General features: G+C 44.3%; 1 protein-coding gene across 6 annotated transcripts in view; it reads right to left on the bottom strand.

Moving 5' to 3' along the window:
- The window catches only part of Pde8b (phosphodiesterase 8B), a 226948-nt gene that overhangs the window by 149699 nt on the left and 55679 nt on the right, over positions 1 to 21570 (bottom strand). The window lies entirely within an intron of this gene.

Raw genomic sequence — 21570 nt, 5'->3', positions numbered from 1 at the left:
TAAATAAGGGAAAATAATTTCTTTTTCTGCAATTCGTTTGTGATCACCCAATATTGCCCCCTCTTGGTCGGGTTCAGTTTCACATCAAAAGTCTCAGGGTTGTACAACTAAAAACCTCAGGTAGCCCAGGCTTTTACTCTTGAACTTTGGCTTTGGGATTCTAAAGCCATCTTTAGATGGTGATGTCAAACAAAGAATGGCCAATCAGGGCTAGGGAAATGGCTCAGTTGATAAAGCACTTGCTAAGTATGGATTAGGGTCTGAGGTTGACCCCTGCACTGCTGGTAGCCACATCAGAGGGGCAGCAGGTGGCAGTTGACTTCAGGGTGTCCGCCCACCAGGAGGCGAATCCCTGATGGGTGAATCTCAGATAGGCAAGGCCCTGAGACCACAGACTCCAGAATGTCTTTAGCTTCTGCTGTGCCTTCACATGTTTGCTGCTGCCATCTTTCTCTGGTATCTGGAATGCTGTGATTGGGTGTGGAGATCCCCCCTACCTGTAATGTAGTGTGTTTATCTCATAGAAACATCCCATTCTACTGGGCATTTTTACCTGTGGATTATTATTAAGATGATTTCCTCTTAAGCTGTACTGTCTAGTTGATAATAGTAATATTAGTTTAAATAGAGTTTTGGTGATTAAAAAAATAAAACAAGGAAGTGTCACACAGCTAGAACACATGGGTTTCTATTGAGGAGCTGTATAGACTATGACTTAGGTTAATGATTAAGAAAAACAATTGAGTCCCAGTAGCCCAACTAGCTTAAATTATTTTAATATTGGGAGTTCACAGGTTTCAGACTGCATCATAGTTGAAACAAAGCTTTGAAAATAACTTAAAGTTAGACTAAGATGTTTTTGTTGAATAGCTTTGAAGTGAAAAACCCAAGAAGACAATCTAAAGTTTTAGAAAGGCACATAGCTGAGTGAGGGACTTGTTAAGGCCAGGGAGCAAGAACAAAGCAGCCCAATTATCATTAGCTGATGTGCCTTTCTTGCTAGGATGGGTTGATGACCAAAGGTGATGATTAATTCCTTACACCCATTTCTGCCCTCAATCTCCTGATATAAAAAACTACTGAGTGAGTATAAACCCTAAAGATTTAAAGTAGAGCTGACTGTTTTTTCATTTATAAAAGTTTAGATTTGTGATTCTTTTAAGATTTCTTATAAGATTACCTTTCAAGATAGTAAAGTGATTGGTTCTTCTTTATAACCACAAAATGCAGCCTGCCAATAAAAGAATTGCTTGCTTACACTGTTAATCCACAACAAGTTGCTTGCATGTGAATGTATGTGGGTTCTTGGGATAATTTGACTTTTGACTATAATACATAAAATGTTTACTCATGTAAGGGATATGAAAAACATGCTGTTTTTTACTTGTATTCATTGTAATCACTCACTTGAAAAACAGAGTGTAACCACATTGTACTTTTTATACTGCCTGAAAGGTTTTGCTGGGGTATATAAGCTGTAAGTGAAAGAATAAAGATAGAGTTAAAGTAAGTTAGAAGGAAAGCATCAAGAATGAGAGAGTTAGAAGGAATAGAAGGAAAACGTTAAGAATAAAGACAGAGTTAGAAAGAAAATATCAAGAATGAGAGAAGGAAATCACCAGGAAAATAGAAAATAGAGAGTGTAAAAGAAGAATAAGGGAAAAGGTCTGAAGAAAACGAGAGAGAGAAAGAGAGAGAGAGAGAGAGAGAGAGAGAGAGAGAGAGAGAGAGAGAGAGAGGGAGTCTTTCCCTTTTACCCCCTCAGATTAAAAAAGTCACAGTACACACAGACTCTGTAAATTCCCTTTGAGTCCTGAGCTGCTGGAGGCTGGCCCCCCCAGGTAGCAATACTGCACCATGTAAAAGCAGGCATGTCTGTAGTCCCAATGCCAGGGGAAGGAGAGACAGGAGGACCCCTATGGCTACTGATCAACTAGTTCAGTGAGATACCTGTCTCAAAAAAATAAGGTGAAAAGTGATTAAGGAAAGCATGGGACAATGACATCTGGCCAACACACACACACACACAAACACACACACACACACACACACACACACACACAAGTGCCGAATAAGAACTATGTCCACTGCAAGTTATCTTCACATACAGATGAATTTAAATGAATAAAATCAATATATATGAAGATAATCTTCAATTTCTGTTTCTCTGTGGTGGTTTGAATGAGAATGGCCCCCCATAGGCTCATATCTTTGAATGCTGTTTGGTCCTCAGTTAGCAGAACTGTTTGGGAAGGACTAGATGTTATGGCCTTGTTGGAGAACATGTGTCACTGGGAGCAGAAGACTTTGAGGTTTCAAAAGCCCATGCTTCTCCCTCTCCTATCTCTGTCCCTCTCTCTGCCTGCTACTTGAAGATCATATGTAAACTCTCAGCTGCTGCTCCAGCACCATGCCTGCCTGCCTGCTGCCATGCTCCCTGCCATGGTGTGGTCATGGGCTCACCCTCAGAAACTGTAAGCCAGGCCCCAGTTAAATGCTTCCTTTTGTAAGCTGCCTTGGTGATAATGTCTCCTCACGGCAACAGAACAGTGACTAAGAGAGAGTCATGATGAGAAGAATGAAAATAACAATATTTTGAGTGACTGTTGCCAATGATTTTGAAACTTGATATTTTGGAGGCAATAATTCAGAATCTGAAGGTGTGAAAGGAGAAAACCGCTAAGAAAAAAAAAATGATCAAGAGTGGTGAACAGCACCTCTCCTACTGAGTTATCTTCCTTCTGAGGCTCACATGTCAGCAGGTGAGAAGTACACTTTGAAAGTGCCACCTGGTTGAGGCCAACCCTCATCTTCTAAAGCTCACAGTCCAAGTCAGACAGAGACATACTTCAGACACGGTTGTCTTCAGTTACTCACGCCCGTGGTCTCATGTATGAAAATATATGCTGCTTCAAATGAACACCTGACATTGCCCTAGAAATCAACGTCCATTCCGTGGCCCAGGGGATTGACCCCTACTCCTTGCACATTTAATTTTCTTGCCTGTTTTCCTTGTTTGTGTCTATTCAGAGGGAAAAGTCAATCCTGCAACATAAATGGCATTTTCTTCTGACAACCTAATATTTTGTCTACAATAGAATGTGATGTCCAAAAGAGATGGACTAAGTCTAAGAAAAAGTGACCTCCGTGGCAAGGCTGGAATGGACTCTCAGACTCTGTTTCTGAGATGGAAACAGAAAACTTGATGGTGACATCGAGCAGAAGCATCCTTCTTTCCTTCCAAAGTACCTGTGTCTGGCCATTTCAAATCTCATCGTTCACAGCCCACCTCTGCCCAGAGGAGGGATGAACAGTTCTCTCTAGACCTGTCCAAGAAATAAATGTTCACCAACTCCTTTCTGCCCTTTCTCAAGACAGGGAACAGTAGAGCTAGCTTGGTGGGTTGTATGCTTGTCTACCATGCGTGAAGCCATGGATTTAATTCTCACCATCATTTTTTAAATGGTGGAATGGTTCCATGTCTTTAATTCCAGTACTTGGGATGTGGAGGCAGGAGGGTCAGAAGTTCAAAGCCATCCTTGATTGCACAGAAAGTTTGAAGCTAGCTTGGGAGAGATAACTGAGCCTTGTTTCACCTACACACACACACACACACACACACACACACACACACACACACACACAAAACACAGACAAAATAAACTATGAGAGAAATGACAGAAAGTTACGTCACGATAGCATCTTCCGGAAAAAACAGAACGTGACCAACACAGTAGCCATTATTGTCACGATGGAAGGCTGTAGAAGGAGGAGTCTGATACTCAAGGAAATTCAGCTGACTTGCTCAAGAAGAACGTTCAGCTGAACAATCCAGATAGGATTTTTAAAATTTATCTATTCTTTGAGAATTTCACACAGGTAAACAATGTATTTTGATCATACTCACCCCTTACCCCCTCTTCCTACCCCTGCATCGCGCCCCCTCCCACATCCTTCAACTTAACATCGTCCTTTTTTTTCTGACTCACCAAGTCCAATTATTGCTTCAAGTATCTGCTGTAGGGCCACACGCCAGAGCAGGCAGGAACCTACCTGACAGGGGCAATACCTCTGAACAGAACTCACTTGCCCTTTCACAGGGGCATCAACTTTAAGGCAACATGTTCAAAGTTCTGAAAGTGAAAATATAGGAAGAAATTACAGGGCCAAAGTCTGGGTGCTGAGAGCTGAGTGTGCACAGTAAACCACCACAAGCATCTGCTAGTCGAGAAGAAAAAGCCGTGAAGCCGAACTTATTTAGCAGCAGCAAAAGGAAGAGGTACTAAAGCATCCCGGGATGGCAGAGGCGGAGAATCCAGTGGACCACAGGGGCTCATCTTCACTATAACTCAGAGAAAGGGAGCACCTAAGATAAGCCTGGAGCACTCCGCCCCCCAGCGACTCACTGTGCAGGGAACTGAGTTCCAGCCTCGACCGCTACTAAGCCAAGCGTCCTGGCAAAGAAGCAAGAGGGAACCTCTGTGAAGGACAACTAGACACCATTACGTGTGACATCACTAGGCAGGAAGGAGAGGGACGGCTCTCCAAGACTGCACAGCGACAGGCCATGACACAATTGGGCTTACCACATTTCCAGCCTGGGATTTCAGAGGGAAAACAGAACCCGTTAAAAAGTAATTTTGGGCAGACCTGAACACATCCAACTAGAAAGTCTAGATCTAAAAGGAAAAGGAGCATTTAAAATTGATAAGTCGGTGGAAAGATTTAACATCTGGTAAAAATGTGAATGAACAGCAAACTAGTAAGCCACGGGACACCCGGAGCACTACCAGACACGATGGAGCACACCTGTATGTAGTGTTAGCACTTGGGAGGCTGAGGCAAAGGAACCAAGAGTTTGAGGCCAGCCTGGGCTACATAGCAAAACTCTGCGGTAGATTTGTTTTAAATCAGAAGTACGTGTCATAGCCATTAAAAGGTGGAAGCGTTTTGGCGGACTCAACAAGGAAGGCCAACGAGGATGGACCTGGAGTTGAGGAAGGAGTGACAACATGAGGCAGAAGTGTCTTGTGAAGAGGTGATGGCTGAGAATAATTCAGAAACCATGAAAGACATCAAAATTCTGTAGCTTCAGGAGGGACCAACCAATCCTAAGCAGCATGAACAAGAAGAATCCGCACTTACATGCATCGCCATGAAATGGCAGAAAATCCAAGACAAAAGCTGCCTTGAGGGGAAAAGTCAGGTGATGTCCAGTGAGTCCTCATCAGAGGAGCCATTGCTCCGGGGCGGTGTGCCCGGCAACCTGTCAGGCAGGCTCTGCCCTCATTCTGGCTTGTGCATGAAGATTCCAAGGCACACAAAGGTTAAGAGTTGCCCAGGGCCGCCCAGCTGCCAAGAGCCTGGGACAGAAAACCCAGGCACCTGACTCCACAGTCCATGCCCTTGGCTCTATTGTTAAATGGCCTCCTGCAGCCACCAACAGTGGCCGTGAGAGCCCACAATGTGCTGAATTATGCTCACTGCAGATGGTCATTTACTAAGAGCACCTATATTACATGCTTTTAAAGTTTGACCCAGAAAGAAAATTGTTCAGCCTGGCTGCCCCTCCAGAATCACGTTTGGTCCCCTGGCCTCCTGCTCCTGCCCCTCAGAAGAGGATGCATCTTGTCCTCTGCACTTCTCAGGAACCCTGGGTCCACCAACGACCCATGCTGAAAAGTCTAGATAAGCCGGTCACAGATCTTCCTCAACTAGAGTCAGGCTGAGGCCTTTCCTCACACCATCTTGACAGCCATCACGGAGCAGGAAAGAGGGGCTTCCTTCATTACAACCCAGGGGGATGAGTTAATGAAGCAGATGAAGCCTCCTAGGCCCTCAATGGGAGTTTGTTTACATAAACAAAGATAAGTCTTTTTACCTAGGCGCATGGCACTTAGGGAAAAACATGTCCCTGTCCAGGCCCTTTGTGCTTACGCTGCTGAGAGGCAGGAAGACTCATTGGCCCCCATCATCACAGAAGAGAAAAAGGAAGTGACTGGATTTCATGCACAGCAAAAACCAGGATTTCAGAATTACATGACCTAGTTACGATCTTCAACTTCAAAACAGAAAGGCCTTGTGCATTGGACTACTCTGTTCCTTAACGTGTAATGCCTACCTCCCTGACAAAACTGCCACAGAGCCATCTGCAATGGCTGGCGCAGAGCCTGACAGAGTGGGCACCTGTACCCAGTTAGATGAGAAAAATCAGCAGTGCGTGGCTGCATGCACTCGCTGGAAGGGGCTGGTATTTGCTGCTTTTCTTTTGACACAGGAGAGACCCAAGAAAAGCAGTAATGCTGCCTTGGCTCAGCGTGTGCTGCTCTAACAGAGTCCCTGAGGCTGGGTAATTGAGGAAGAACAGACGTGTTCTTACAGTTCTGGAGGCTCCAGGGTACAACATCCTCTCATGGCAGAAGGCAGAAGGGTAAAACCACTCAGCCTCATGGGACTGGAATGTCTTTAGGACCTGACCACCTCTTACAGGTTTCCTTCTCGATGGCATTTGAATTGTAACACACAAGTTTGGGGGGAGCTGCAGTCACCCCAAAGTGCACAGCCATCATGTACCGGGGACGTGTTTGGACAGCTTATCCACAGGAGACACTTGGCTGAGCATCAACGTGGAATCGTTTTTGTTTTCGTAAACCTCCCTGATTTCTGAAGACTCAAACATAAGCGTGCAGACACTTCGGCCAAATGGCTTCTTCCGTGCTGGAATGCTTACCCAAGGAACTCCATTCCTCTAATTTCTCACCAGTGGAGAATGAAGTACTTCTAAAGTGGCATGTTTCGGGGGAACAAGAGCCAGCGGCCTTGACAGCTGATAAGTCTGGGTGCCACTAACGCCCTCCCCAGCCCTCCTTCTGTTGAGTAATCGCAGCAAATGCGGCATCTGCATCCCACACATTTCTGAGACATCCATTACTTCAGAGAATGCTGTCAGGTAAATTAAGGACAAAGACAAAACCTTCCAAATTCCCCAACTTCTCCTTGGGTGATAGGTTTTTACTTGGAGCTCTTTTTATTCATTCATTCATTCATTCACTCACTGCCACTTGGTAGATATGGCCATTAAAGGTCAGGGAATCTGAACTATGCCCTTACATCTGCACAGCCTCGTCCGAGAGGCAAGTGCCTGGGCTGGAGCTCATTACCACCGTGTACAGGCTCGGCTACAACTCATTCAACCCCTGTGAGCCCGGATTTCCTTCCCTTTGCCAACACCACAGCACTACTAGGAAGATTAACACAGCAGTCCTCATGGCGTGCCTTTCCAAACAGACAATAGTTCGACACAACCTTTCCAGACAATAGTTCGACACAACCTTTCCTGCTGTTGAACTATGGATTCTGACACTTGCTACGGATTTCCTAGGCCCAGATCTTTGTCCCTTCTCCCTGACCTGGATTCACCTTTTTTTTCCAATAGATTTTTTTTTCATACAATTAATTATGATTACAGTTTCCTCCTCCCAACTCCCTCCCATCCTCCCCTCCTACCTACCTCTAAACCCACCCAAATCTACATCCTTTCTTTCTTTTTCTCATTAGAATACAAGCAGGCATCTAAAAATAATAATAAAATATAATAAGATTAAAAGCAAACCAGAATAGGTCAAAACAAACAGAGCCAAAGAGAGCCAAAGAAAAGCATGAGAAATGAGGGGGCATGTGTCCACTTCTCCTTTCAGCTCCCAGGCCCCATCCGGTGCAGACCAGTGTGGGCTCTGTGCGTTCTGTCTGTGTCAATCATGTTGGTTTAGAGGGCTTTGTTTTCATCCTTCATCCCTCTGACTCTTATATTCTTTCCACCTCCTCTTCCACAGAGTTCCTTTAGCCCTGGGGAGAGATTTGATGGGGACATCCCTTTTAGGACTGAGTCTCCCAGGGTCTCTCATTCTCTGCACTTAGACCTGGACTCAGCTTTATGCTTTTTTTAAAAAAAAATTATAATTAATTTAATTTTACATATCAGCCACGGATTCCCCTGTCCTCCCTCCTCCCACCCACCCCTGCCCTTCTCCCAATCCATCCCCTATTCCCATCTCCTCCAAGGCAAGGACTTCCCTGGGGATTCAGCTTAACCTGGTAGATTCAGCTGAGGCAGGTCCAGTCCCCTCCTCCCTGCACCAAGGCTGAGCAAGGTGTCCCAGCATAGGCCCTAGGTTCCAAACACCCAGCTCATGCACTAAGGATAGGTCCTGGCTCCACTGCCTGGGGGCCTCCTAAATAGTTCAAGCTAATAATCAACTGTCTCACTTATCCAGAGGGCCTGATCCAGTTGGGGGCTCCTCAGCTATTAGTTCATGTGTTTCCACTAATTTGCCTATTTGTCCCTGTGCTTTTTCCAATCATGGTCTCAATATCTCTTGCTCATATAATCTCTCCTCTCTCTTGCTGATTGGACTCCGGGAGCTCCACCTGGGGCTTGGCCATGGATCTCTGCATCTGCTTCCATCAGTCACTGGAAGATCAAGTGTATGCTTCTATTCAAATGTAGATGTGTCCAGAGCTGCAGTCCTGTCCTGCTACTGAGGGCCCTGTTGCACTGGATTCCTATTTTCAGTATCCTGTTTGGAGCAGAGTCCACAGCTGGGGGTTATCTGCAGCCTGTTTATGTTTACATCACTCTAACTCCCTTGTGAATAGTGTCTAGGGCTCTACTGCATTCAAGCATGAGTGTCCTGTGCCTCTGCTGTGTGCTCCCATCTCATGTCCCAGCACGTTTCCTGGCACAAGGATAGAGGATGATGTATGGAGAGCGTCGCCCCAGCCCTTATCCATACTCTACTCCCTGTTTGCAAGCTTAAACCAAACATTAACCATTTAATCAAGAAGAAAATGAAATAAGGGTGCCTGTGGGAATGGGGCATATCACAGGCACTTGGGAAACAGTTTGGCAATATCTTAAAAAGCTAACCTACAAATCTGATTCTACTGGTGTGCCTATACTCAAGAGAAACAATGAAATCAGAAATTCCACAAAAACTTACATGCAATTATTAACATTGCTGATAAAAGCAATAGATTAAGGCCAACAAAAATGTCCATCATCTGCTAAACAGATAAATAAAATGTTATGTATCCATAGAACAGAACACTATTTGGTAATTAAAAAAAAAGAACAGAACACTCTGGCATGCTACACCACAGGTGCATATTGGAATCATTGTGTTAAGTGAAAAAATGCAGGCAAATAAGATTACATGAACACTTTCATTTAATGGTAAGTTCAAGTCACGTGGTTCTAGGGGGTGGAGGAGCTGAACTGTAGTCAGATACGAGGGTTCTTTTAGAACAGGAATGTTCTAAAATTGGGTTATGGTGATGTCTGTGTAAGTGAGCAAACTCACTCAGCTTTAAGTGCACACTTAAAACAGATGGATTCCATAGTGTGCAATTTGCACCTCAGTGAAGCTGTTCTTTTAAAAAAACGTAACCCAATGTTATAGTTGATGTAAAAAGTTGATATTAAAAAAACACAAAAGAGGCTGGGGAGGTGGCTTTATTGGTAAATCTGACCCAAGTGGGGCTCCGCAGCCCCCGACGTGGCCACCTGTCTGAAATCCAGCCCTGGGAAACAACCGTGGGCGGCTGCAGGGCGCTTGCTGGCCAGCCAGTATAGCTGAATTGTCATGATCCAGATAAGTGAGAGATCCTATACCAAAAAACAGACACACACACACACACACACACACACACACACACACACACCATGTAACAAAAGATAAAGTGGATAGCAATTGAAGAAGACACTGTCAACCCCTGGCCTCTACATGAAGGTGCTCACATGTACACATTATCTACCTACACACACACACACACACACACACACACACACACACATACACACACACAATGCAAGAAGTGCAATTGGTTTTTTTTTGTTTGTTTGTTTATTTTTGTTTTTGTTTTTGCTTTTGTTTTTGCTTAGAGTTTCTTAAACTCCCAAAATGCTAAATGAGAAAGAGAAAAGTTACCAGTATTTTAATAGAACACTCCTAACAGAAGGGAGCCGTCACATCTCCAGCCCAGAGTAAACTCCGAGCATTATCAACAGGCTCTCCAAATCGCATTTAGTATTTCATTATCCACCATTTACACACGGTTTGATTTGAGATACCTCTGGACCCCTGGTGTTTTGTTTGTTTATGTCTAATATTCTCTACCAGCAGTGTTCTCTGAAACACTTCAAAGCATGCTGCTCTTGAAGAAATAGGTTAGCGAGTAACTGTTAATGTCTCCTTAAGCATCTTTGCTACTGATTCCCACCCAGCTTTCTCTTCTCTAATTATTTGTGTGTACTGTCCCCACCACCAAGATTTGCTTCTCCTTTGCTGGATAATTGTAGTGTGGAAAGTAATATCCACTCTCTCTGAAGTTAAAAATCCATTCCTTCAATGGAAATGACCCCGATCTCTTTTCGACTGCTGTGCACTTTGAAAGCTTTCCAATCCTCCTAACACACACACACACACACACACACACACACACACACACACACACACACACACTGCTTCTGTGGGAAGATCCAGGACAAGGTTAAACACATTCCTGTTTGGAACTCTTTCTTGGCTCTTGTCATAAGCCAGGGTGGGTCTCTCCAGAATTCTGTCAACCCAGGAGGTTTGTAAAGCATGTTTATTTATTGCTGCTACTGGCTTGTTATCCCCTGGAACACAATGTTTTGTAGGGGTCCTTCAGTTCAGCTCGGGAACACAGGCAGCACTTGGATGCATCCAAACCTAAGTGCTTTGCTTCCTACACCAGGCCCTTTCTGTGATCCCCTGCCCCCCACCCCTTCAACAAGCTCTCCAGTGACAGCCTAGGACAGAAATGAAAATGAAGCCTTTTTATTTTTTTGTCTTAGTCATTCAAGTGAGAGTTTTTCAGAAGGGCAATTTAAATTTTAATTAAAACCCAGGGCTCACAGGAGGTCTCCAAGATGGGGCTCTACCAGCGCAGAAAGGAAGACAGCATAACCTGCCCTGTGCTGGGGTGTGACTCTCCTTATCATTGGTCAGATAACTCCAGGCCAGCATCTTCTCCATCACTGGGGGCTAGGTATTAACTCCACTAGAATATTCAATATAAAGTATTAGTCACACACTAATTATTCAAAAGCATTCAAATTTAAATCAACTGAGCCCCCAATTATTCAGCACCCATTTATACGGTGGATGCTGTGAAAGGGAATAAAGAAAGACACATAACTCTCACCCTCCAAGAACCTTGCTGATTTGCATTTGCACAAAATCAAATTATTTTTCCTTTCAAACACAGGTTTCCAAGTATAAAGGGCAAAAAGGTTTTAGGAGCTTTTCAAAGCATGCATAGCTATAAGGAAACAGCCGTTTACAAAGTAAGTGCTGTTTACAGAGCTTCCTAGCGAGGGATGAGATTGTTATTGGTATCAGTAAACACACTGGTGGGTTTATTGAATGCCAACATGAAGGATGAAGAAGAGTAAGACACTTGCAATTAATGGAGGAGACAGAGGCCACTTGGGGGCTTTTTCCAGCTATTCTCTAAGACAGGCACTGGAGGGGCAGCCTGGGTGACATATTTTCTGAACTTCTGCATACACACACACACACACACACACACACACACACACACACACACATCATTGTTTACCTTTGCTCTGTACTTAGAATGACTCCCTATTACATCCAGATAGCTATTCAAACACATTTAGGACAGAAACAGTGTAAGTGCAATGTGTACTCAAATGTATACTGACTGTCCTGAGTCTCAAGAATGAATCCTACTTGATGTTTAATATGAGCCAAAATATTAAGAGGAGACTGACTCCAACTCACATATTTCAGCACGTTTAAAAGAAATATTGAATAGAACTGGATGCAGAGAGAAAATAAGGCCAAGTTCTTTCTCTTAGGGCTCCAAGAGCGTCATGTGAGGAACACTCACTAATGCTGACCCAGCCAGCCATGCCTCGGGGACTCTCATTTGCCCCCCTAAGTGCAGCGATGATTGTCTTGTTTCACTCACAAAGGGACAGAGGTTAGAGAGGCTCTGTAGCTGGACCAAGGTCACATAGTTACTAAGTGACAAGCAAAGACAGATGGGTCCAAGTCTGCATAAGGGCCAAGGCCAACCCTCAGCGCCCCCTTACCCCCCCCTTCCTGTCCCTCTCATGAGATAATGAGTGCTTAGAGCAAAGTTCACCTTAGCCTGTGGAGGGCTGCTTGGAAGAAACAGCAACACTGTTACGCTGGTGAGCTGGAGACCACAAGTGTCTGGCCAACTTACATTGCAAAGTTTTCAAAGTTTCCAAGTTATCACTATACCAGAGAGCAATGGATGCCCAGAAGCTTCTGGAAGAGATGCCAGCAAGGACCCACTATCCTGCTCAGCAGCACCATCAACAGAAGCGCGTGCGCGCGCGCACGCACACACACACACACACACACACACACACACACACACACACACCCCTTCTGTGCTGCAGAGCATTCCCAAACGTGCTCAGCGAGATGCTATACATGGTGAACGTGCCTCCTATAACACAGTCCAGCTAAGAGGGAGCAAGCATTCTCTACACCGACTCTGCAGCAACCATGAGACCAGAACAGGAAGCATAGAGCAGCCACAGAATCATGGGAAAACACACAAACGTGTGCAACCGCAGGTAGATTAGGGATTCATCTAGAATTCAAAGTTCCATCAGCGCGACATTGACTCTGCCATCTTCCTGCCCCGCCGTGCACAAAGTCTACTTGGTACAGCCAGAGAAGTCAATGCTCTCAGCAAGGACTCCAACCAGTTTTTAATTTTGGCTTAAGGATTAGAAAAGGGGTCTCTTTTGGGGGGTCGGGGGGTCGGGTGGGATTCCTATTTGTTCTTTTGCACCATTTTTCTCCTACCCGAAGTCTTCCTCTGGCCTTGGTGGCAGCAGCAGTAAGCCATAGGAAACTAAAGTGTCAGTACAGGACAAGAACTTCCTTCTCTGATCTACAAGAAGGCAAATCCCCGATGTTTTCTTTTTCCCTTTGTGTCCTTGCATTTCTTGACTATGGCCCAAATGTGGCCATAGTCACATGTACAGAAGAACCAGAACAGGAAATCTCATATTTCTTGCCATGGGACCCAAAATGACAGTCCCAGGGAACTAGGAAATGCAGGCGATTAAAAAGAAAGGAGGGCCTGGGAACGCAAAAGCTTGGGTTGGTTTATGTGCTTCTGGGCTCCCCTCCAAGTTACGCTCATGAGTCTCATGCCGGGCAGCAAACTACAGACTTTGAAAATTAAACTGTATTATAGGTCACTTCCGAGGTCATAGCCAGGCCACCGGGCAGCACACACACCAGACAACTGCAAAAAGTACCCTAGACTTGGAAAATGAAAGTGATGATGAAACTCCCACATCCAGAAGGATAAACGGGATTTGTGGCCTGAACTCAACATACAAAAGTATCAAGATTCACCATGAGATTTAATTAAGATGCAAACACTCCTAATATAATGAAGTCCAAAACTGTTGAACATGAGAACCAAGAAAACCACAGCTTGCTTGGGAAGGCAACCAATATTCTGATGGTAAATTTGGTGTGCCATGGACTGAGAGATGAGTACACAGCCTGTAAAATGTGGGGGGTTGGTTTGTTTTGGTTTGGTTTTGGTATTTCTGGAAGAAATTTTTGTTTGGATGGGAAGACTGAACAAAGGTGATCTACCCCTACCAATGTGTGTATACATCTGTCCCTCCTCAGAGGGTCTAGACAGAACAATGGCAGAGGGAGGGTGGATTTACCATCTCTTCTTGATTCAGCATGTCTAGTTTCTCCTCCCCTTGGACATCAATATTCCTGGATCTTGGGCCATCACACTCAGACTGAGATTTACATCTCTGATTTCTCTGGCTCTGAGGCCTGCTTTGGCCTAGAATTGAGCCTCCAACCTGGAGAGGGCAGCTAATGAATTCTCAGTCTCCATATTTGCACAAAACACTCTGGTTATGTTTATCTGGAGATCTCCAACCCAAATCCTAGCATAAAAATGCCAGAATTATCTGACAAAGACATTTAAGTAGTTATCACAAGAATGTCCAATAAATAAGGATTGGTATTTGGAAATATACAAAGACTAAGCACAAAATAGAATATATAAAGAAGAGGCAAGTGAACATTTTAGGTCCACAACATAGAATAACTGGAAAGATTCAAGGTTAGAATGGAGATGAAAGTATTCGTGAGCTTGAAGATGAGCAAATTCAATCTGAACAATGCCGAGAAAAGACCAAATAAGAATTAACAGGGCCTCAGGGACCTATGGAATGTAACAAAAGGTTCCGTATTTTGCCATGGTAATTCCAGAGAGAAAAAACTCTGCATCTGAAGAGACAGTGCTGCAAGTTTCCCAGCTCCGAGAAAGTCACAACCATACATATTCAAGATGCCCATAAATCCAAACCGAAGAAGTCTGAAGAAATCTATGTCTAGAAGCGTTACAGCCAATCACTAAAGAACAAAGACCTGGAGATTTTCCTGAAAGCAGCCAGAGGAAAATAATGCATTACTATAGGAGGGCAACATGTCAAAGACTGTGGAGTTCTCATCAGGAACCACAGGACATAGAAGGAAATGTAATGATATAATCAAAGTCCTAGGGAGAAACAAGCTTGTTGACTCGGGATTCTTTATTTACTACAAAATATCTGGAAGGAATACAAGTGAACGAAAGGCATTCTCAAATGAAGGAAAAGTAGAAGAATTGGTTGTCAACAGACCCACTCTAAAAGAATTCTACAGGAAATTCTTCAGAGTAATAGAAGTGAGACAACAGAGAAATCTGGAAGATGAGGAATGAAGAAAGAATAGAAATTAAAAACACCTAGGCATTGACAGTGAACGATTCTCATGGGTTCTTCAGGCCATGCTTCGCTGTTGAAAGAAAGCTTTCCACATTGTTTGGTGTTGTTTTTGTTGAAACAGATCCAGCACATAAGCAAACTGTCACAAAAAAAAGAGGCAAAAAAAGGACTTATGGGGCTCTTCTACCATTTGAAGCAGCAGAACATTGTTTCTCAGCGGACTGGGAAAAATCAGTGTGTATGTGTATTTATGTACATACATCCCTAGAGTAATCACTAGAAATGTACCCAAGGAGACATGGTGTGGGGTACAACAGAGGAAAACTGAAGAGTGAAAGCTGTTCAAATAACTCAGGAAAATCAGGAAAGAGAAAGATGAAAATTAGCAGGAGAAAATAGAAAACAACTCTGAAAATGCTAAATCTAAATTAAAACGTGTTGATAATTACATTAAACATAAATGATCTAAGCGAGCTGACTAAAAGCCAGAGTTGTTAGAACAGAATAAAACACAGGACCCAACTAAATACTGTCTGTGAGAAACTCACTCCAGAAATAGTTACAGTTGTGTTCACTGTAAAAGATTGACAAGAGTTATGCCGCATTAATCAAGTTATACATTGATTAAAAGGAAGGAAGTATGGCTATGTTAGCATCTGATCAAATCAACTTCAGATCAAAGAAAATCATCAAGAATAAGCAGGATGTCACACAATCATAAAGGGGTCAATTCATCAAGTGTACATGACAATGAGTGACAACTGACATGACATGACACATGAATAATCACCAAACAAAAGAGCTTCAAAACACGTAGAGTAAAATCTGACAGACCTACACTGAGAAATGGACAAATCTACGATTATAACTGGGAACATCGACACCTCCCTCTCAGGGACCATTAGAGCCCCTAAGTAGAAAATCAGTATGATACAGAAAGTCTGATGCCAGCCTGCTGAAATAAACTGGCATTTCTAGAACACTTCCCCTGGCAGGTACCAACTCAAAGCCATAACTCAGCTTACTTTCCTTCATTCCTCTTCACACCACTCAGGCTGGCTTTTGTCTCTTTCGCTGTCAAGAACTGATCAAGTTCGATAAGCCCTTGGCTTTTGGCAATCCATTGGTTGAACTTGGGTCCTCATCTTGCTGCACCCATCAGCAGCATGTGACATGGTGACAACTCCCTCCTCGGAAATACCATTTTTCACCAGGCTCTTGGGTCACCACACTATTTTCCTCCTCCTGGTAGCCACTCCTCATCAAGAACCAGGTTCTATTCAGCAAGCCGATCTCTACAATCCATACACTACAAAGTATAGTTCATCACTTAGATCCCTTCTGTTCGGGTCCACACTCACTCCCTTGGCAATGCAATCCACCATGCGTAGCTATGCACAGACTGCTCACAAATGTATGTCCATAGAACCTCCCCCATCACTTCTATAATCTCACTTTCCTCTCGGCTCCTTCCCACCTGTTCCACTTCCTCAAAATGAGCTTCCTTCAAAATGCTATGCACATTCCAGACTCAGGCCTACACATTTTTTGTGGCCATACATCATTTATATGTCCACTTGGCTTCCTCACTTACCCCTTTCAAGTTCTTATCTCAAAAATCATCTCCTGGAGCTCTGGCAGCGCAGCTCAGCAGTTAAGAGCCCGGTCGACCTGCCTACATTCCAACCCTGAGCATACCAATGCCTGTTGTATGACCTCAAGGAAATAACTTACTTTCTCCCATTTCTTTACCTTGAGAAGGAAGACAGTCACAGTACTGTATCCGTCCATGTGTGCTGCTGTAACAGAACACCATAATAACACTGGGTAGTTTAGAATGAACAGAGATTTATTTGCTCGTGGTTCTGAAGGCTGAGAAGCCCAAGATCAAGGGACTGTAGCTGGTAAGCTTTCATGCTGCATCATGCCTCAGCAGAATGAATCACATGGCGAAGGAAAGCATGGCATCAGAGAGCAGGAGATGGGCATGGAATTTGCTGATGTAACACACCGCTCCTGTAATAACCAACCCAGTGCCACATAATGGCATTAATCTATTCATGTAGACAGAACCTTCACGGCTGAACCATCTTTCATGTGGAGAGGATCGGGTTTCCAACATGTGAACTTTGGGGAGCACGTTCAAATTACAGCAAGTGCCAACCAAATAAGGCTGTTGGAAAGACCCAACACATTAATTGCTAATAACGATAGCTGGCACATGGTGAGTAATGCCACATTTATTATAGCTAAGTTGCTATCGGGAGACACACCCTTATTAAAGAAATACTGCCAATTAAAATAGCAAATGTCATCAATTATGAAGTGCAGCCCAATTTTAGAGCTGTGAAAATGTTTTGAGAAAGCACATCTTGAGAATCAATGGGCTATAATGCACGTGGGGATTTCTGAAGGTCATTTCCTCGTGTCTTCCCCGATCAGTTCTTCATTACACTGTCCACCCACTCCCACGCACTGTATTTCCGTTGTAGTTGTTTATGCTCTTCCTTGGGAGCCTCCTCTAACCATGATGTAAACTAAGAAGACAAGAGCTTGTTTTTCCTAATGGTAACCCAGTGTCCCAAGCACTGCCTGACACACATGAGGCCCCCAGTCAATATTCACTGAATAAATGAATGGAAAAAAAGACAGAAATCTGAAGGAAACACAAGATGAACACACAGAACTTCACAATGTGTTGAAGGAATGAAAATGGTCCCTGAACTACAACATAAGCCCTATGAGAACAAAGATTGGTTTTTATCCCCTCAATCAGGGCCAAAAATTCATTCAATACAAACTGGCTGCATGAATAAAGGAATGAATGAATGAATGAATGAATGAATGATGCTATGCCTGCAGTCTCTTTGAACTACTAGACAATTAGACTTAAGCATAGCTTAGAGAATCTTGTTCCCATGCTAGAAGGAAGAGGGTTGAGATCCACACAGCAAACTAGAGTAACGTGGAAACATGTTGTAACAAATGGTAAGTCTGAATACTTAATCCGCTGACAAATAAGTTAAAAGACTGGTAAATGTGATCAGTTTTGAGTCTATGCCCCTGCTTCCATGCTTTCCAATTTGGGGTTTGCCCACACACCAACATGTGCCAACAAATCACAACCCACATGTAAATACTGGAAGGAAGGTATGAACACATGTTTACACTGCCCTGGCTGCTGTAGAAGATGACCCACACATCATATGCTTCTGTGGGGCATCTCTGGGGATAAAGTTATAAAGTTATTCTTAGGCCAAGAGAGCTGAGGATGGCCCTTAAGTGGGGGTAGGAGACCGTTGGAGGGGGAAGCCCTCCTAATAAGGGGATGGTGACAACCTTTTATGCCAAGTGTCAAGCACATTGAAGTCACATTCTCATTTAATCCCCACCAATTCCAAGACAGGACTTTCCCCACCTTCATTAAATGAACAAGAAAATAATTAAATATTGTCCATCTCCCAAGATGGGAGCTGGAATTCTACAACATATTCTCAAAGACGATGCACATTCTGGGAGAGGCTCATCTCTCACCTGGTTTGGATCTTAGGTGTCTAGACAACTTGGGTTAGGATGTTGAAGGGAGAAGGAGAAAAGTCCAACTTCTATAGCAATGACAGTCGGGAGGGAAGGCCAGGCTGGCATCCTTAGAAGACTGGATGAGAACTGCCAATACCCAAAAGCAAACCTTGCCTAGTCTCTCCTGCCATCCAGAACTCTTCAGTGATGACCTTGAACATGACAGGTTTGCTTCCTCCCTGCCCTGGCAAGTATAGACACAATCTATGTGTGTATGAGTTGGCCAGAGAACTAGCCTGGGGACGAAGAGGGTCTCTACTTCCACAGTGAGGTGGGTGTGGGGACAAAGCCAAAGTACAATTCTTATAGTGTTGTATTCTAGGCTCCATTTTTTATTAACAAAGGCATTGTCTACGGAAGGCCAATATAAGAACGTCAGAGAGAAAAGCTGGGAAAGTGCTGTCAACAGGAGCTGCATCCAAATACTCTGTTATTGGAGAAACAGCTAACATTATAGGATGTGAGCACTGGACACTCAGGAACCTGAGCAGGGAGATCAGTCCACTGGCACCTCTCAGGGCTGCTGCAGCTCCATACTCTAGCTGGCCTTGACTTTCAGGCCCCTGGAGGTACCTGCTGCTTCTGGTGATATTTTTGTAAAGAAGAGGTAACCAAATGTATCTAGCACAAAGCAGATGCTCAGAAAACGTATGCTAAATAAAAGAGTGAAAATACATGTAGGCCTTATACAACGTTCAATGAACTATTCATCCAAGTGGACTCGTTCCATTGCCTGTCACAGGAGTCTGACCTACAGTCAGACTTTTCCCTCTAAAATTCCAAAACCATATCCATTAGACATGGAAACATCAATAAAGGCTTTTTTGAAAATATTAAAAACGCAGAGCAGATTTAATCTAATAGGATAGAAGTCAGCTGTTGGGCAAGCAGGGATGAAACACCAGGAGCTAAACTAACCCCCAGGGAGTCAAGGAACTACTCAATGGGTATTAACATCTCCTTCCAGCTCAGCTCCCCTCTCCTTTCATCCGAAAGTTTAGCCCTGTAACCCATTGATAAAACCATAAGCCACACCCATTGATATCTAACGTAGTAGTAGAAGGAAGGTCTTATCCTCAACACACGAGGAAGTTTTCTCTTCCTTGAGGACCCCTAAAATGACAGCGAGGAGGTCAGGGGTGGGGGGTGCATAAAAGAGGGCAAACAGCAGACAGAACAAGCCCAGGGCAGAATGTCCATGTGGCAGGCTTTCATGGATGACAAGGCTTAGCAATGTCACCCACAGTAACAATGTCACCCACAGGAAGGGCAGAGGGGGTTGCAGGAATGTTAAGCCAGTCAACTGAGCCACCAAGGAACCCAACTCCAGCAGCCCGGCCAAGCTTCCCTTGCTGGGCTAGGCCTGGGAGCAGTAACAAAATTCCACGGCAATAAGCCACAGGGTGAACATGGCTTTCCTCCCCGAAGAACACAGAAAGCAAACCCATGAGGTATTGTCACTTCACACAGGCAAGCCCTCGCCCATGTGAACATCACAGTATTCTTGCCAGCTACGTGGTGAAATCTTCCCTTTCCAAAACTTGTACGTGCAGCAGTTTCCCTTAAAGCTTGCCACACTGTTGTTGTTGTTTTGTACCCGTTAACCCTGGATTACAAATTTTATCATTAAACCATAAATTAGTCAGACAAGGCAATGATGCACTTGGTTTCCATGACAACGCTGCACAAAAAAAGTTCAACCCGCTGCATCACCACAGAGCACTTTGAAAATCATTTCCTAGCAACCCCATAGGCATCCGGAGACACAGACCTCTGTCTCAGCCCTTCACACAGGCCCAGGAGAATACGCACACGTAATGCTTGCAAAGCAGGGCCCTCGGCTAGCACAGACATTTCCAGTTGACGCGTTTCATTCCTGTGCGTAGCAAAATAATTCCCAGCTGTGTCAGCAAGGCCCACACCGCCGTGTGGATGTCTCTACCACAACTCCATCTCAGCTACCAGTTACAAAAGATGCGAAACTCAACTTGACTTTGGCTAACATGCAGATAAATGGCCACCTGTGGACAGTTCCCAAATACCTACACATTCACCTAGAGGGGAGGGGCTGGGAATGCACACACATCTCCACCCTCTCCCTGCTCCTCAGCACCCCCTTCTTTCTCTCTCTCCCCACCCCCGTTAGTTTCTGGGTCTCCCATGGCTCTGGATGGCTTTGAACTCCCTCATGTCATCAATTCTGGTCTTGAGATTCTGTTCTCCCTCTCCCAACCTCCCAAGTGTAGGAATTACAGGCCTGAAGCCACCTTACCAGGCTTTCTCTGCCTCTCTGGAAAGCAGATGTATTGGGAAATTAAGGAAAAGGAGAATATACGAGACTTCGTGGGAGATTACAGTCTAAAAGATAAGAGTCCGCACAAACAGGAAATGCAGTGGAATTTCTTAAACATGAAAAGCAGATGTTTTTCTATTTTGCCATAGTTTTCAAAACAATCACATTCTAAAAATTAACAAAAAAGAATATGTTATCACTGAAAACGAGCTGAATATATGCACACTGGTCTCTAACTACACACCACCATACCTGTACACACCCTACCTGGGGCCTCCGGAGGCTGACACTGGCAGCCTGCACCAGCTTTCCCTCAGGCTGGGCACACATTGAAAGGGTATTAGGAGGCAGGCACCAGCCAGGCACAGAAGGAAGAAGGGTCCGGCTGTCTCTTCCCGCTGTCTGCTAAAGTGCCCTGTGCTAGCTTGTGCCTTCAAGAACACAACACCCGCCAGAGACTCTACCATGAGCAGCATGTGGGCTGCTGAAGGCTTCATACAGTCAGGGCATGTCCTTTGTCTTCCCTTATCTCTGTTCTCAGTTGTGTGCACAGCATATACTGACGTATCTTCCTTACAACCAATTGCAGTAAACTGTTTCCCCCTGGACAGGGACTGATAGAACTCACAACTGCAGTCAGTGCTGAGTTAACATGTAGCAAAACTGTTTGTCACAGAAGCTCTCTTCTGACATTGTTACTATTATTATTATTATTATTATTATTATTATTATTATTTTGGGTTTTTTTCAAGACAGGGTTTCTCTGTGTAGCTTTGGCGCCTTTCCTGGAACTCACTCTGTAGCCCAGACTGGCCTCGAACTCACAGAGACAGACCTGCCTCTGTCTCCCGTGTGCTGG

Source organism: Peromyscus leucopus, chromosome 11 (assembly GCF_004664715.2).
Source record: "Peromyscus leucopus breed LL Stock chromosome 11, UCI_PerLeu_2.1, whole genome shotgun sequence".
Taxonomy (NCBI): Eukaryota; Metazoa; Chordata; class Mammalia; order Rodentia; family Cricetidae; genus Peromyscus; species Peromyscus leucopus.
The sequence above is the reverse complement of the archived record's forward strand: the minus strand, read 5'-3'. Positions and strand labels throughout refer to the sequence as shown.